The sequence below is a fragment of the Lagenorhynchus albirostris genome, chromosome 15 (genome assembly GCF_949774975.1).
Source record: "Lagenorhynchus albirostris chromosome 15, mLagAlb1.1, whole genome shotgun sequence".
Classification (NCBI taxonomy): domain Eukaryota; kingdom Metazoa; phylum Chordata; class Mammalia; order Artiodactyla; family Delphinidae; genus Lagenorhynchus; species Lagenorhynchus albirostris.
Window position 1 is genome coordinate 62,251,794 of NC_083109.1, and position 17,229 is coordinate 62,269,022.

Genomic DNA, 17,229 nt, shown 5'->3' on the forward strand with positions numbered 1-17,229 from the left:
AAGATGACTGATGAACGAATAAGCTCTAGCGTCCCAAGGAAATGAAGAAAAAGGAACAAGGGAATAATGTACCCAAAACTGAGTGTGAGGTTCTATGATTCCAGTTGTATTTCCAGAAAGGTCAACATTTTTGACCTAGAACACTGCCTTTTAAACTACTAGTCTTAACCCAATAGTAGATTTTGAAATCTATTAGCATATCCCAATGAACATATTTTCAATGTAATGGAATGGAACAAATAGAAAACATAGAAGTATTGTTTTTGAAACTTTTGTTTCAGGTCTATATGTGTGTTCTGGTTCCTGGTGTATTTCTTAAAGTGGATGGCAGTGAAAAAAAGCTTCACAGCCATTGTAACCTAGAGGAACCCATTCCTATTCCAAACTCGACTCATTTTGACCTCGTGGGACACAGATCTGTTCTGTAACCTTAGAACAGTGCTATCCTGTTGCACTTCCCTATTCTGTAAAGCCCACAGTGCCTGAAATCCTAGCCAGCATCTGAAGAGATTTATGAGGATTAACTAAATTCCGTAGGCAGAACGTTTGAGCTCTTTGGAAAAAGCGTTTGTGAATATACTGATGAGGAACTCAGAGAGAGAGAGGCAAATAATAATGATTAATAGTGGTAATCATACAATAACTATTAACCTCCATTGCCACTCTGTGTGTGGCAGGCCCTGCTCTTAAAACTCTACTTTAAGTCCTCACCAACAGCCCTATGAGATAGATACGCATAGAGCAGTCGTCTAAAGTGAAATCTCATTTAAAATTGTAGTGATATTGGGTAATACACTGTGTTGGTGATGATGTGGTGAAACAGGTATTATTAAGATGTTACGGAAACACCAGAATGAACTTTTTGGCCAACACAATGCCATACCTAGCTCGTAGGCAAAGAGACTGGCCCCACCTTCTCAGAAGGCTGTTTAGCATACCTAAACAACCTTTCACATCCTTGGCCCATCAATTCTAGTTCTAAGACTATATCTTACAGTTATACTCATACCCGATTTTAAAGGATATGTGTATAAGAATATTCATTGTAGCACTGTTTGCGGTAGACAAAATTCTATATATACCTATGGGAATGGCTGAAATAAAAACAACTGACAATGACAATACCAAATGCGGGTGAATTAGCATATATTGCTGGTAGAAAGACAAAGTGGTACAGTCACTTTGGAAATCAGTTTGGCAAGTACTTATTAAGTCAAACATGCACTTACCATACAGCCCAGTAATCCCACTCCTAGATGTTTACCCAAGAGAAATAAAAACTTATGTCCACACAAAAACTAGTATGCAATGATAGCAGATTTATTCGTGATTGCCCCAACTGGAAATGACCCAATGTTTTCCAGCTGGTGAATGGATATAAACTAGCTGTGGTATATCTGTACCATGGAATATAACTCAGAAATAAAGAGGAACCAAACACTCATACACACAACAATATGGATGAATCTCAGATGCATTGTGCCTAGTGAAAGCAACAAGGCTCAAAGGCTGCATCCTGTATGATTCCATTTATATGGCATTTTGGAAAAGGGAAAGTCCTTTTGGGCGGGGTACAGAGAGCAGATCAGTGGTTGCCAGGGGCTGGGGATGAATGAAGGGGATGACTATGTATAAAGATGCACTAGGGAGACTTTTGGAGTGATGAAATTGTTCTGCATCGTGGTTGTGACTACATGATTGTATATGTTTATCAAAATTCATAGAGCTGTACACTACTGCATGTATACCTCAATCATCTTGACTTTTAAAAAATAACTGGAAATAACAATATCATCGGTAGGGGGATTGGTTAAGTAAATTAAGGTAAATGAAATACTGTGCAGTCATTCCAAAGAAGAGGGAGCTCTAAACATATATATGTAATTATCAGAAAGATGAATATATAGAAATTTTTAAAAGCACGGTACAGGAGACTGTGTGTAGTATGTCACCGATGGTCTTAAAAAAGGGAAAATACTATTTGTTTACCTATGAAACCATTCTCCATATAATTAAAAAACTCATCCTTCTCTGTGATGACCTAGATGGGGGGGGAGAGGAGGAGGGAGGTCCAGGAGGGAGGGGATATAGGTATGCATAGAGCTGACTCATTCCATTGTGCAGCAGAAACTAACACAACATTGTAAGGCAATTTTACTCCAATAAAAAAAACTAATACCTAAAAATAAAGAGAGAGAAGCTTGGGGCAAAAAAACCCCCAAAAACCCAACTCATCCTGAAACTGTGCCTCATAGGATTAACAGAAACTGGTCACTAATAGAAATTCTTGAGGTTGTCTAACAGCTTGCTTAAAAACCCCTCTGCTTGTAGCCCACCTTCACTAGGCAAGCTTGCCTTAATTATTTTGTTCAAATTGCATAGGCAGCAAGCTTCATGAAGCCTAAACAATAAGATGTTTGCCTGAGTTGTTTTCCAGGAACTTGGAGTCAGCTGTGTCTTATTCAAGCTCAATCAGGCTAAGACTGGTTGGGACCACCAACCCTAAAACTGGGCCTGTGCGGGTGTCTGATGAATAACCTTTTGATGTCAGAGGGCCAAAAATGCCACCCTCGGATCGTGCTAAGTGCCTCCATTTTTGAACATACATCCCATGAAAAAGCGTGTAACTCAGATACGTCTGTGTAGAACAGTGATTACCTCACATTTTCCCTACCTCCAATCACCTTTCCCCATATCTAAGACCAACCTTCTTTTTTTTAATTAACTAATTAATTTATTTATTTTTGGCTGCGTTGGGTCTCCGTCGCTGCACGCGAGCTTTCTCTAGTTGCAGCGAGCGGGGGTTACTCTTCATTGCAGTGTGCGGGTTTCTCATTGTGGTGGCTTCTCTTGTTGCAGAAGCACGGGCTCTAGGTGCGCAGGCTTCAGTAGTTGTGGTGTGTGGGCTCAGTAGTTGTGGCGCACGGACTTAGTTGCTCTGCGGCATGTGGGATCTTCCCCGACTAGGGCTCGAACCCATGTCCCCTGTACTGGCAGGCGGATTCTTAACCAGTGTGCCACCAGGGAAGCCCCATCCTTCTTCTTTATCCCATAAATATCTCAAGCCCCTCACCTGCAGAGAAGTGGATCTGAGATTTGTTCTCCTGTCTCTTCACTTGACTACCTTGTAAATAAACCCTTTTTCTGCTGCAAACCTTGGCACCTCAGCATTTTGGCTTGTGGCACATCAGGCAAACAAACCTGGTTCAGCAATAGCTATACATAGCACACATCTGAAAAGATATACAAGGAAGTACAAACAAAAATTGCCCCTGGGGAAGACTGGATAGCTAGGGGTCAGTGGTCAGAGAGAGACATTCTTTAATCCGTAGAGTAATTTTGATTTAAAGTTTTAATTATGTGTTTACATTACTGTGCACAAGCAGCTGTGTGCAGGTGAAACTTGATAGCCCTGCTTTTGACCACATTAAGGGTCTTGACATGCTCAATTCTTGATGTGTGGGGGGGTAAGTAACACCTCCCTTGACCAATGGGAGCCAGTGAATACTCCATGTCTCAGGTGGACATTTATGAGACATAGTCTACATAGTTCCCTAGAAGGTCTCCAGTGGGATTAAGCCCTAGTTGCCCAGAGCAGTAAGTCACCACTGCACTGATTTCACCTTCTTCCCAAGTTCACTGTCACAGTTCCCCCACTCCAGTTTCTCAGAATTCTTCCCTGCAAAAAACTATTTCCACAATAACTCCTTGTCTCAGATTTTGCTTTTTGGGTTAAACCAAGCTAGGACAATTGAAGGAAATGCAGAGTTCTTGAACGATTCTTCATCATCGCAATGAGGAGTTTCAGCTTCTTGACACAGGATCATTGCAACTGACCACCTCAAGTGCAATAAATGGCAGCTCATAAACTTCATGGAATCTGAATTCACGAGCTCTTATGATGACAAAATGGGAATTTTATTGTTGCAGCTCACTTTTTTGTATGTTATCATTATGTGATATTGTACGCTGATGCAAATATTCAGTTGGCCAAAACTTCGTTCAGAGAAGCCGAACAAACTTTTTGGCCAACCCAATATATGTAACTGATGTGTACAGAGAGCATTCCAAACGAGGGAAGGAAGGGTACATAGAGGAAGGACCTGAAATGTCTTCTCGAACCACAGAGACTTGCTTTGGGGTTTTAATAATCTGGTTTCCGGGGTTGGCTGCCTCTTTCTGTAAATAAAGTCCAATTAGGACACAGCCATCGCCGCTTTCTAATGTAGGGTCTGTGGCTGCTTTCATGCTACAAGAGTTGAGTAGTTGTAAGAGACCCCTTGTAATGGGGTCCACAAGCATAAAATACTCAATCTGATCCTTTAATAAAGTTTGCCAACTCCTGACTTCTTGTTCTATGATTTTTCTAGGCAAAGAGTATATTATTAACAAATGGACCATTATTATTTTCAGAGCAATATCCATTAATAATAAACAGAGCAACCAACATTTATAAGCCCTTACTGTGTGCATGTTATTTCACGTCATCCTAAAAATACTGGGACTTCCCTGATGGCTCAGTGGTTAAGAATCCTCCTGCTAATGCAGGGGACACGGGTTCTATCCCTGGTCTGCGAAGATCCCACATGCCTCAGAGCAATTAAGCCTGTGAGCCACAACTACTGAAACCGCACGCCCTAGGGCCCACGTGCCGCAACTATTGAGCCCACGTGCTGCAACTGCTGAAGCCTGAGCCCCTAGAGCCCGTGCTCCGCAGCAAAAGAAGACACCACAATGAGAAGCCCGTGCACCGCAACAAAAAGTAGCCCCCGCTCGCCGCAACTAGAGAAAGCCCTCACACGGCAGTGAAGACCCAATGCAGCCAAAAACCAAAACCAAAACAAAACAAAAAAACTGGGAGGCAGGTATATCATCCCCTTTCATAAAGAAACTGGGGTCTAGAGAGTTTATGTAACTTTCAGGTAAATGGCAGAGTCAGGACGACCTCAAGTCCTGCTCAGCTGACCCCTGCTCAGCTATTTTCAGTTATCCTGAACCAGAGGCACTTCTTCCCTGCCCCTCCCATTGCCCACCCCCCCACACCTCCCGCTCTTACCACTGGACCTTTGCATATGCCCTTCCCTCAGCCTGAAAACTTCTTCCTGCTCTCTCCTCTCCCTCTTAGTTGATTTCCACTCATTCTTCAGCTCTCATTTTATATCTCATTTCTTACTAAATGCTATCTGGCTAAAATAGGTTTCTCTTCTCATCTATTTTGGGAGCTGGGAGGGGCTGAGAAAAGGGAGGAATATAGAGATAGGAGAAGGCTTCCAAATAGAGATGTACCTCACCTGGTTCCCCAACCAAGGCTCAAGGTCATGCCCCTTCTTGAGGGCAGACCACTTCCAGTGCCTTGTCCATGCTGGAGTATAAAGGTCCAGACTTCGCACCACAGCTTGGGACAATTCCGTGGGGACCCCTCAACTTCAGAGCTTCCTGTGGTAGGTTGAGGCCTTTCTGGGACCCAGCTTCCTCCTCCCCTTTCCTGATCCCCTCCCTAGGTGTTGAACCCAAGAGCCCTCTCTAATAATAATCTCACTTCCTAATAACCTCACTCTCCGAGTCAGCTTCTCTGGGAACCTGCCACTCAATCCCAGAGACCAGGGATAGCTCCAATTGCCCTTGGTCCCCTACCTTCCCCCGGTTCTCTGATGACTCATCACTCAGCAATTCCAGAGTTTAGGGCATTCCCTGCATTGCACCTGGAGAGCGGCAGGAATGTAAAGTCACAGTCATCCTCAGAACGCCGCAGAATTCCCCCACCCTGCACCAGCACCATGGCAGATCCACCTACATAGGCTGGACGGAGACTCTGTTTCACGTCCGGTGCCCACAATGGACTGCTTTGAAGGACAGAAACCTTGCCTACCTTGCTCTTCTCTGGTAGAACAAATACTTGTAGAATGACTGAATGAATGAAGTCCTTCAAGGTGGCTCATCTTACAAATGAAACTGAGACTCAGAGACGTAACTGACCCACAACAATTGACTATGAGTTGTGGAGTGGGGATTGCAGCCCAGCCCTTCTCCTCCAGAGGGACTAAGAAAATGGAACCTACAGAGATCATAGGTCCTGATTTCTGCACTGTGGCATATACATAGTTCTCACATTGGAATGTTGCCATGTAGGAGATTTTAAAGCGGAATGTTGGGGGGTAGGAAGAGGCAGTGGCAATTAATGTAAGTCCTTTAGAGGAAGTAAAATGAATCTGCCAGGTAAAATGACATTCTCAAGCCACTGCCAACAGGACATTTTTGGAGGGATGGATGAGCAATAAATTCATCAAATGCTTTGTTTACCAAGAGGGCTAAGGATTAAGGAATTCTTGAGGTAACTCTTGCTGATGTATTCTATCAGAGAATCCCAGCTGGACCAAAGCTGCTGGTTGAGATCAAAAGAGTTAAGTCCCTTACCAAGATTTAGTCACCTCCCTCCTGGTAGGGTCCCTTTTCTTAGGAGCTGCAGGAAAGGCTGTCTGGAGAATGGGGGTGAGGTGGGGCGTGCAGATGGAATTTTACAAATTGGAGACAGCTACTTTATAGAAACGTTATCCTCAACAGACAAGTCAAGGCATCTTTTGAAAATACGACATGCCTGCACATAAGTCATTCACAGCCCCCGAGACTATGGCATCTAAGCTGCTGAGTCAAAGGGATGGGTCTGAATCCCAGGGGAATTCAAATTCCTTCTGATTCACTAAGGAGGAAAACAGCTACTGTCTTTTTTTTTTTTGCAATATTGTTGCACTGAGCACAGTGCTAAAAATAGAAGTGACTTATTTTTTAAATACTTGCCTCTTACTAGACACTGTGAGACATTTTGCATGTATTATGTAATTGAATCCTCACTTTACCCCAGGAGGTAAGTATTACTGTTATCCTGCTTTAAAGATGAGATGAGGAAACAAGGCTTCAGGAGGCAAAGTGACCTGCCCAGGTCAGACAGCTGGACTGAGACCTGACCATTCAGTCTGATGTCAAGTCTAAGTGTTGCCAAACAAAGTTTGTGTGCCTGAAGCATAGTAAGGCCAAACAAACCAAAAACGTCAGAGTTTGGAGCAGAGAAAGGTTTACTGCAGGGCCAAGCAAGGAGAACAGGTGGCTTGTGCTCAAAAACTTCAAACTCCCCAATTGTTTGGGGGGAGAAGTTTTTATAGGCAAAATTTGGCATGAGGGCTGCAGGGTGTGTGACTTTCTATTGATTGGTTGCTGGTGAGGCAACAGGGTGGTACTCCAGGGATCTCATGCTCAGCCTGAATTTACCATCCTCTACCCATGTGGGGGCCATAATTCTGCAGAAGAACTCAAAGATATTGTTATATATATACTCCTTGAGGGGGAACCAGGACGCTGCCCCAAGGCTGCACTATTGTTTCTTGACTGCTCCTCCCTTGTTCCTGCATTCCCTCCCTTCCCTTATCTGCCCTTTTGGAACTCAGGGAAGGTCAAGGAGACTGAATGAAGCTTATTTCCTACAAACAAGAAACGGGAGACACAGAAAGGATTTGTAGCCGGGAGCCCCACAGGGTCCTGCTCGGTTTCACAATGTATGTTTCATTCATACAACAAGTGGACAGACTATTTGATATTCCAGATGGGCTAGACAAACCTATGATGTGTGGTTGTTATAATGAACTTACAGATCCACACAATAAGGACGTTTTCATGCTGGAAAAGAATGTAGGATAAAGATGCTGTCTTGTCCAAAATCTCTCCCAGCTTTCCTAGTCTTTATCTCAGTTAGGGCTTCTGTGTCCTCTCTGAGCTCCAATCATCATGAGACTATACACAGTAAAACCGAAGCAGAGAAGGGTCAAGGACCTTGTTCAGGGTCACAGAGGTCACACAGCTGTTTGGGAGAGGAAAATTTCTCCTTTACCCCTTTGGGTTATTTTGACTGGTCTAATAATGAAATTGACATAAGAGAGAGAAACAAATCTAATTTTGTACATACAGAGGTCACACAGGTATAGGACCTAAGAAATGACCAAAGCAGGCTGTTTATAGACTCTTTTAGACAAAGTAACAAGTGAAGGTTACCTGCTTTAAAGCTTTTTGGTAATATTTGTGGAGAAGGTTTTGAAGATTTGTATTTGCTCTTGACAAGTACGTTGACCCTCGAGCAACACAGGTTTGAAATTCACAGGTCCACTTAGAGATGGGCCTAAACGTCCTGCACAGGAACCACATGATCTATGGTTGGTAGAATCCGTGGATGTGGAGCTGCAGATGCCGAGGGATGAGTGTAAAATTATAAATGGATTTTTGATTTCTTGGAGAGTTGGTGCTCCTAATCCCCATGTTGTTCAAGGGTCAGCTGTCATCTTAAGGAGGCTGTGATTTAGAGTTTGGGCAAGAGAGCCCTTTTAGCAGTTTGTATTTTTTTTAATTTAAATTTTTAAAAATTTTATTTATTTTTGGCTGCATTGGGTCTTCGTTGCTGCGCGTGAGGGCTTTCTCTAGTTGCGGCGAGCGGGGGCTACTCTTCATTGCGATGCTTGGGTTTCTCATTGCGGTGGCTTCTCGTTGTGGAGCACAGTCTCTAGGCGCGCGGGCTTCAGTAGTTGTGGCTCTCAGGCTCTAGAGGGCGGGCTCAGTAGTCGTGGCGCATAGGCTTAGTTGCTCCGCGGCATGTGGGATCTTCCCGGATCAGGGCTCGAACCCGTGTCCCCTGCATTGGCAGGCGAATTCTTAACCACTGCACCACCAGGCAAGTCCTCAGCAGTTTGTATTTTTAAAAGCCCTCAAAAATAAAATAAACTAGGGAATTCCCTGGTGGTCCAGTGGCTAGACTCAGCGCTTTCACTGTTGTGGACCCGGGTTCAATCCCTAGTCAGGGAACTAAGATCCTGCAAGCCGCGAGGGGAAAAAGAAAAAAAAAAAAAGAAAGAAAGAAAAGTAAATAAATAAATAAAATATCCTTTTTCTTTAGTCTCAAGCAAGTGTGGGCATGGTTTTATTTTATTTTATTTTTTTTTCGGTACACGGGCCTCTCACTGCTGTGGCCTCTCCCGTTGCGGAGCGCTCCGGACGCACAGGCTCACAGGCCCAGCCACTTCGCGGCATGTGGGATCCTCCCGGACCGGGGCACGAACCCGTGTCCCCTGTATCGACAGGCGGACTCTCAACCACTGCGCCACCAGGGAAGCCCAGTGGGCATGGTTTTAGATACCTCCTGGAGTATTTACATTTCAAGGACAAGGTAAGGTCTTCAAGGGACATAGAGAGAATGCAAGTTTTCTCCTACGAGTTTTGGAGTGTATTTGTCTATTATCAGAAGTCTACAGTAATTGCTGTTAATTTTTTTCCTTCCTTCTGAGTGCGTAATTCAACTTTAGGCCAATTCACTCTAGAGGAGACAGCCTCTAATATCATACCTATCAAATCTTGACTATTAGCCTCCAGCTGAGCTACTTCCTGGTCATTTGCAGGAGGGCCTGGGAAAAGTTCTGGCCACCTGTTTCCTTTGTGAAAGGGGATGGGGGTTTAGACCAGGGGTCCGTAGATCCAAAAGGTCTTCTAGAGGATCAAGGACAGGCTGTTGGGGATAAGGGGTGTATAAGAGGGAGAGAAAGGGGGAATTTATGCTAGATTTGGTTTTTAATTTTGTTCTAAATTTAATTTCTGTTCTTTCATCTTATTAAGAGAGTCCCAAAGGCTGGGAGTTATATTTCTTTGTATCCACTTTTTAGTTTGGTCTTTTCATGGGTACCAATGAGACAATTGTTTGAAGCTGAGAAAATTGTCAGTTTAGAAGTTTTTCCAATTCAAAGGATCCATTGTCTGGAGAGTAGGGGTTTCTTAACAGCCACCCCACCCAATAAGCCTTTTTATGGCTTCATTGTGGATTCAAGAGGTATTCCCAAGGAGAGTGAAAAGATGTAGCTTTCACAAAATCCAGGAAGTTCATTCCCAAAGAGAATCTGAGAAAGCAAAGCAAAAGCTCAGCCAGGCAAGGTGACATCTCTATCCATCACCCTGCTGTACTGGTTCTTGATAACATTCTTACAAATGCATCTGTGGTACCCTTGCAACTCTGATTTCCCACCTAGGACAGCATTGCAGGATCCTGGTTATCTACACAAGCTCTATTAAAATGCAGCACTGGGGGTGAATGCTGGATAGTTACATGGCTTTGAACAAATTGCTCTACTTCTCCGAGCCTTGATTTTCCCATCCATCAAAAGGAGACTAATCATACCCACTTCCTGGGATGTTGGCTACAAATTAGCTAATGCATGATAAGCGCTCAACACAGTTTTTTAGAAAACTGCCTTTATTTGATTAGTAGTTGAAAAAAATTAACAGATACAGAAAAACAGTTTAGTCAGCTGGAGAGACGATAGACACTGAATGCCCCCCAAGAGAACTGACCAGGAGGAAACGTGAAAGGGTGAGGAAAAGAGGCATTGTGAACCAGAGCCTGACCCCGCCACCCAGGTGAGGCAGCTTATAGCACCTTCTGAAATGTTTAAGTGCCTCAGGCATGAAACCGAATTCCAATTTACTTAGCCCAGCCCAGGGCCAGGGGTACTGGGACGTGTGGGGCAGAATGAGACACATTCCAGAGGGTGAGACGGCCATCTTTGACTAGAGAAACTGACAGAACGGGAATTTTTTAAATGAATTTTTCATCTGACTTTATTTTCAAATACACTTTCTTTAAAAAAAAAAAGACACTTTAAGCAGGGATGACAAATATCAGTACTAGGAAATCCAGTTATACAAAAAGAAAAAAAAATACTACAGCTAGTCTGGGGTAGATACATTTATTTGGGGTAATGTACATTCAGTGACACTAATTACACAGTAACTATAAGGTAACTAACATGAAACCATGGAACTGTAACTTTGCCACAGCTGCATGGACTTGGGCCTTTCTGGCTGAGCACATCAAAAACGGAATGCCTACCCCAGAGCTAGGCCAGTGAAATCTGTTAAGGAGTAAAGCTCTGCAGCGGTGACTCACCAGAATACCTTGCAGCTGACAGATAATAGGCAGGACATGTTAGTTATAAAGCAGTTATAACCACTGTATAGTTATTGTCATGGTCTGAACGCGGGTTGGAAAAGAATTTCCAGACATAAGGCAGAATGTAAAGAAGATAGAATTTATTATGGGGAAGGGTCACTGCCAGAACAGCAGGCTGACTTCCTAGTAGTCTGGGAGACTCAAGCCCGAACATGTGCTATTGATCAGTTTTTATGGCCAGAAAACAAAGGAATGGTCCGAGGTGAAAATTTCGTTTACTGATTGGTCGAGGGACATATATTTTCCTTCTATAGGGTGGGAGTGGGACAGGGCAGATGCCTTTCCTTATTTGGGACAGGTCCCACTGCCCAGGTGGGCATCACCCAGGAGGGCTCAGGAATTTCATAACCATCACAACATGGTGGAGAGGGTGAGTAAGAGTCCGGTAGGGGGTGTAACGCTGATACTTTTTCAGGCAGGGTTGTCCTTTGTCCTTGAAGCACCATTGTCCTTGGAGCACCACAGTTATAACTTGAGTTAGTGCCTGGTGTGTCAGATGGGAGAGCAGAGGGCTGTTAGAGCTATGTCAGAGGAACCCTGGCAGGCCAGATGGTTTGGGCATCATCGATAATCATGGTAGACTTCTAAACACTGATAGCAAGATGACTTCTGATATGTAATCTTAGATAAATTATAGATAAATGAAAAAGCCCACTAATCAGCCACTAAGATTAATAAATAGCTCTTCGAAATTTACCACATGAGGGCTGTGCTTTGCAGCACAGTTTCCCAAGATGAAGCACCCAGATTTTTCCTTCCTATATCTGGCTTGCAGAGTTGCTCTCATGCCCATTTCAAAAACCTCTCTCACTCCATCTTTGGGCTTTGATGCACACCCCATCTACCCCAAAGCTCCAATTCTGTTTGCCATATTTCTGTCTTCCCCTAGTTTTCCTGGCTCCTGCCTTATCTTGGTTAGCTCCCACCTTCTGCTCTCAGCCTTCCAAAGATCCTTCTTCTCCCAAGCAGGATAATGGGACAGAAATGACTACCGGAGTCCATTTTTCTGGGATGTTTTCTGATGAATGTCTGATGTTTCCTGATAAATGTCCCTTTATCAGGGCTCTCAGTGGAGAAACACATCAGTATAACATCAGCATCCAGATAGGCGAGGGGCCTCAGGTGATCTCTTCCTGCCCACCTGTGTTCCACAAAGCCAATTCTGCCTGTTCTCCATCCACCTCGATATCTGCCACGTAGTTTTCAAACACCATGTGTACACACACCTTTGGGAACTGGTCCTTGCTACACACAGTGACAGAGCACACTGGCCAATGGGGAAGACAGCAATTAATCAAATATTTAATTACAAACTGAATAGGTACTACAATAAAAAAAAAAAAATACAGAGACAAAAGGAGACCTGCCCTGGAAAGGAGAGGTGGTTAGGGAAAGGTTCTGGCTCAGAAGCTCTGTAACAAACTATCCTAAAACCTAGTGACTTAAACCAACAACAGTCATGTATGTTGCCCACAAATCTGCAATTTGGGCAGAATTCAACCTGGACAGCAAGTCTGGGCTCCACTTGGTGTCATCTGGGGCAACTTGACTGGGATTGGAGAGTAAATTAATTTACGTTAATTTGAGAAACTGCTCCAGAGAAGCATGGTTTCCAGCACAGTTTTATATCTTGTCAGAACAAAGAACATTAAATAAGTCAGGGATACATTTCAAGGGAAAAAAAGAAAACACACAGGTCACCATGTATACCGCAAGTCAGCATGACCTTGGCACCTGGGAAGGGAGTCTTATCATCAAAGGAGGACCAGCATTGGCATCCAGGAAGAGAAGCATTTAATCTTTATTTTTAACATGGACATTTTTTCTTTTGGTCAATGTGTCCTTTTCTCTGATAATTAAAGCAGATGTACAATGTATGTTTGCTGGGCCACAAACAGGCTATTTTAGTTAGCATAAAATTCAAGTTAACTCATGTATAAGCCAGAATGACTTCCCTATATCTCAATATGTGAAAATTTCTTTTATTACTGTCTCTGTAGATATTCATAATTTGGACATTTCATATAAGTGGAGGCATACAAAACGTGGCCTTCTGTGTCCGGCTTCTGTCACTTGATGTTATCAAGGTTCTGGAGGCTTCTCTCAAAGATGGCTCACTCACCTGGCCTGTAAGTTGGTGCTGGTTGACAGCTGGGAATTCAGTGAGGGATTTGGGTTAGGGATCCTAGCTCCTCTCCATCGGGGCCCTTTTGTGGGCTACTTGGGCTTCCTTATGGCATGGTGGCTGGGTTCTAAGAGTGAACATCCTAAGAGAATCAGGCAGGAGCTTTTCACATTTTATGACCTAGATTTGAAAGTCACATAGTGTCACTTTGATGTTTGTCTCAAGCTCACCTGGATTCAAGGGAAAGGAACACAGACCACACTTCTCAATGGGCAGAGTGTCAAAACACCTTGTAAGAAGAGTGTACCATGGGAGATATAACTGTGGCCATATTTGGATAATAACTGCCACAGGTTCCCTGAGGACGTGTGACGTTTGACCTGAAAGCTGAAAGATAAGTAGGTGTTAACTAGGCACTGTGGTGGAAGAGCATTCCAGGAACGTGGAACAGCATTTAGAAAGGCCCTGAGGTGGAGCAATGAGCACATTTGAGGAAGTGAAAGCAGGTCCAAGTAACAGGGGCAGAGAGGAGAGACACAAAGTGAATGTGAAGGGGCTGACGGTGGAGGACTTTTTCTGTCATGTACTTTAAATGTCTTGTTTCTGCTCAGGTTCTCTTGTCAATTCTTCCAGAATAGACAGCACCCTAGAGTACCACTTGGGGACAGTTACTCCCCCACCGGCCCCTTTCAGTGGGGCTGCAAGAGTGGACATAGACCCAGTTCTCACCATTTAGGACATTCCACACACTCCCATCAGCTTCAGTGATTGGTTCAGGAATGGACACATGACCCAAGCAAGGCCAATGAGCCTCAAACCCAAGACACCCCTGCAGCTACTGGACAAGGGATGCACTCTTTCTCTGGGGGTTGCCAGGCAGGATATAGTTGGAAGTGCTGGGTGTCATCTTTGACTCTGAGTGAGAAGAACCTGACTGAGAATGACACTGTTAACCTAAAATCAGCCAGTTTTACCAGCAAAATGTGTTTATTTGGGAAAAGCGAAGAACTGCAACTCAAGACGTGCAATCTATGGCAAACCACAGGCACGTCCGGAAAACAAAGGGAGACTGCTTTTATAGGAAAAAGGAGGGGTGGGGAGTTGGGCGGTGCTGTTCTAAATGAAAGTTCATTGGAGGAAAGTAGGTGGCGATGGCTTCTTATTGGCTGAGCTGCAATGTTTCCCATTGGCTGGGCAGTTGCTGAGGGAGGAGAAATTCTTCCTTTGGGCTAGTAAGGTAGTTGCGCTTCCTATTTGGGAGTGCAATTTTCCCTTTTTCCTGTGTGGCGTGGAAATGAAGGTCAGTGCATGCAAATGAAGGTCAGTGCCTGCAAATGATGATGAGTGTTAATGTATGAGACTTTCCTCTGCCGGCCGTTCCTGGCTCTAACTTTAGTGAGGTTTCCTTTATTAATTTTCAACGGGAACAAAGAGAAAAGCAGTACCAAGTGATAGAGACTGTGGAGCTCCTGGACCATGATTAAAGCGAAATTTACCACTTGCCATTTTAGGTACATGAGTCAATAAATTTTGGTTTAAGCTGATTTTAATTTTCGTCACTTGCAACCAAGAGTCCTGTTTAAATTCACCGTTAGGATTTTGGTTATCCTGATGCTTATCCTTCCTGGAATGTTCCAGCACTTCATTTGGCCTCTTCCTGAATTTTTTTTGTGTGTTTGTGATCAATAAATTTTTTTTATTGCTTCTCAGTCTAAATGTCAAGTTAAATTTGTTTGAGATTCAAACAAATTCTATAGAACATTTAAGAACATTTGTACATAACATTTATAAATTTTGCTTCTTGAATAAAAATAATACGTAATAAAGCCAATTGTCTTGTTGGTCAATGATTAATCAAATAGAAAATACATGACAGTTTATGGGACAGTTTAAAATGTCCAAATATTATGCCCCTGGAGGATTTGTCTAGATTAAAGATCTCCCTCAGTCCTTTTCAGGGGACAGATGGATCTTGGGCATATTTGGGCAGGTTCTTTTAGAGTATGCTAGAGGAACATGTCAAATCAGCAGCTATCTGTCTGATTTATTTTTACTCCCTCCTTACCTCCTCCACTAAAACAAAACAAAAAACCCTCCCGATTGATGAGCCTTTTTAAAATTGAAGTATAGTTGATTTACAATGTTGTGTTAGTTTCAGGTATACAGCACAGTGATTCTGTTATACATATACAATATATCTATTCTTTTTCAGATTCTTTTCGCTTATAGGTTATTACAAAATGTTGCATATAGTTCCTTGTGCTATACAGTAGGTCCTTGTTGGTTATCGATTTAAATATAGTAATGTATATATGTTAATCCCAAACTCCTGATTTATTCCTCCCCCACTTTCCCCTTTAACCATAAATTTGTTTTCTATGTCTTTGGGTCTGTTTTGTATATAAGTTTATTTGTATCTTTTTTTTTTTTGGATTCCACATATAAGCGATATCATATGATATTTGTCTTCTCTCTGGCTTAGTTCACTTAGTGTGATAATCTCTAGGTCCATCCATGTTGCTGCAAATGGCATTATTTCATTCTTTTTATGGCTGAGTAATATTCCATTGTGTATATATCCCATATCTTCTTTATCCATTCATCTGTCGATGGACATTCAGGTTGCTTCCATGTCTTGGCTATTGTAAATACTGCTGCAATGAACATTGGGGTACAGATGAGACTATTTTTTAATGCAAATCAAGCTGTCTTATTGGTAAGAAAATTTAATGTTAAACATAACTGAATATCCAGACATTGGCAGTTTTAAAAGCTACTATGCCTGTGGCCCTGGCTCCTTTTCCTTATATTCCCATGATTGCCCCAGGGCTGCCACTAGTATACATGGAGGCCTTAAGCAAATTAGAGAAAAGGGCCCTATGGAAGAACAACTTTTAGAAAAAATTATCTCTTTCCATGGGAAGACTCAACCACATACCAAGAAGAACAGAGGCTGAAATTCAGCCCCCAACTACCTATCCAGTGGGAAGCATTTAGTCAGAGCACAGTGCAAAATAGCATGCAGGTAACCTTCACATCCCCTCCTCCATAGATGGGCATCATTTTTTAAGTGTTGTTGAGATGACCCAAGCTGTTCTGGGTATCACGTTCAAGCATTACAATGGTCAGAGGAGAAAAGAGAACAACTTCCAGAATGTCTCCCAGCAAACTGGGAAGAACTTTCCCAGAAACACTTAGCAAAGCTCTCCTTATATTCCATTAGTCTGAATTGGATCACACTTTCTAATCATTTTTTAATTTATTGAGGTAAAATTCACATAACTTAAAAAATCACGATTTCAAAGTGTACAAATCAGTGGCTTTTAGCACAATCACAGTGTTGTACAATCATCACCACTATCCACTCCAGAGAATTTTCATTGCACCAAAAAGAAATTGTACCCATTAAGCTGTCACTCCCCATTCCCCCCTTCTCCCAGAACCTCAGGCCCTGACAACCACTAATCTACTTTCTATCTCCATGGATTTACTTATTCTGGACATTTCGTGTATGTAAATGGATTCATACAATATGTGGCCTTTTATACCTGGGTTCTTTCAAAAAGCTTGGTTTCAAGGTTCATCCAAGTTGTAGCATGTATCAGTATTTAATTCCTTTTTATGGCTGAATAATATTCTGTTATATGGATAGACAAAATATGATTTACCCAGTCATCAGTTGGTAAACATTTGGGTCATTTCCACTTTTGGACTATTATGAATAATGCTACTGTGAACATTTGTGTACAAGTTAATGTTAAAACACCTGTTTTCAATTCTCAGGCAAATATGGAGTCATGGGATTGTTGGGCCATATGGTAATTCTCTGGTTCCCTTTTTGAGGAACTGTTAAACAGTTTTATTGATTGACTGATTGATTGACTGACTGTGCTGCGCTGCTTGTGGAATTCTAGTTCCCTGACCAGGGATTGAACCCAGGCCCTGGGTAGTGAGAACGCAGAGTCCTAATCACTGAACTTCCAGGGGGTTCCCTGTCAAACTGTTTTCCATAGAGACTGCATTATACATTTCCATCAACAATGTATATGTGTTCCAATTTCACATCCTTGTC

At 42.8% G+C, this 17,229-nt stretch overlaps 1 pseudogene; it reads right to left on the reverse strand.

Moving 5' to 3' along the window:
- Window positions 1-11,690: 11,690 nt before the first annotated feature.
- Window positions 11,691-17,229, reverse strand: part of LOC132506265 (transforming protein RhoA-like) — a 29,708-nt pseudogene continuing 24,169 nt past the window's right edge.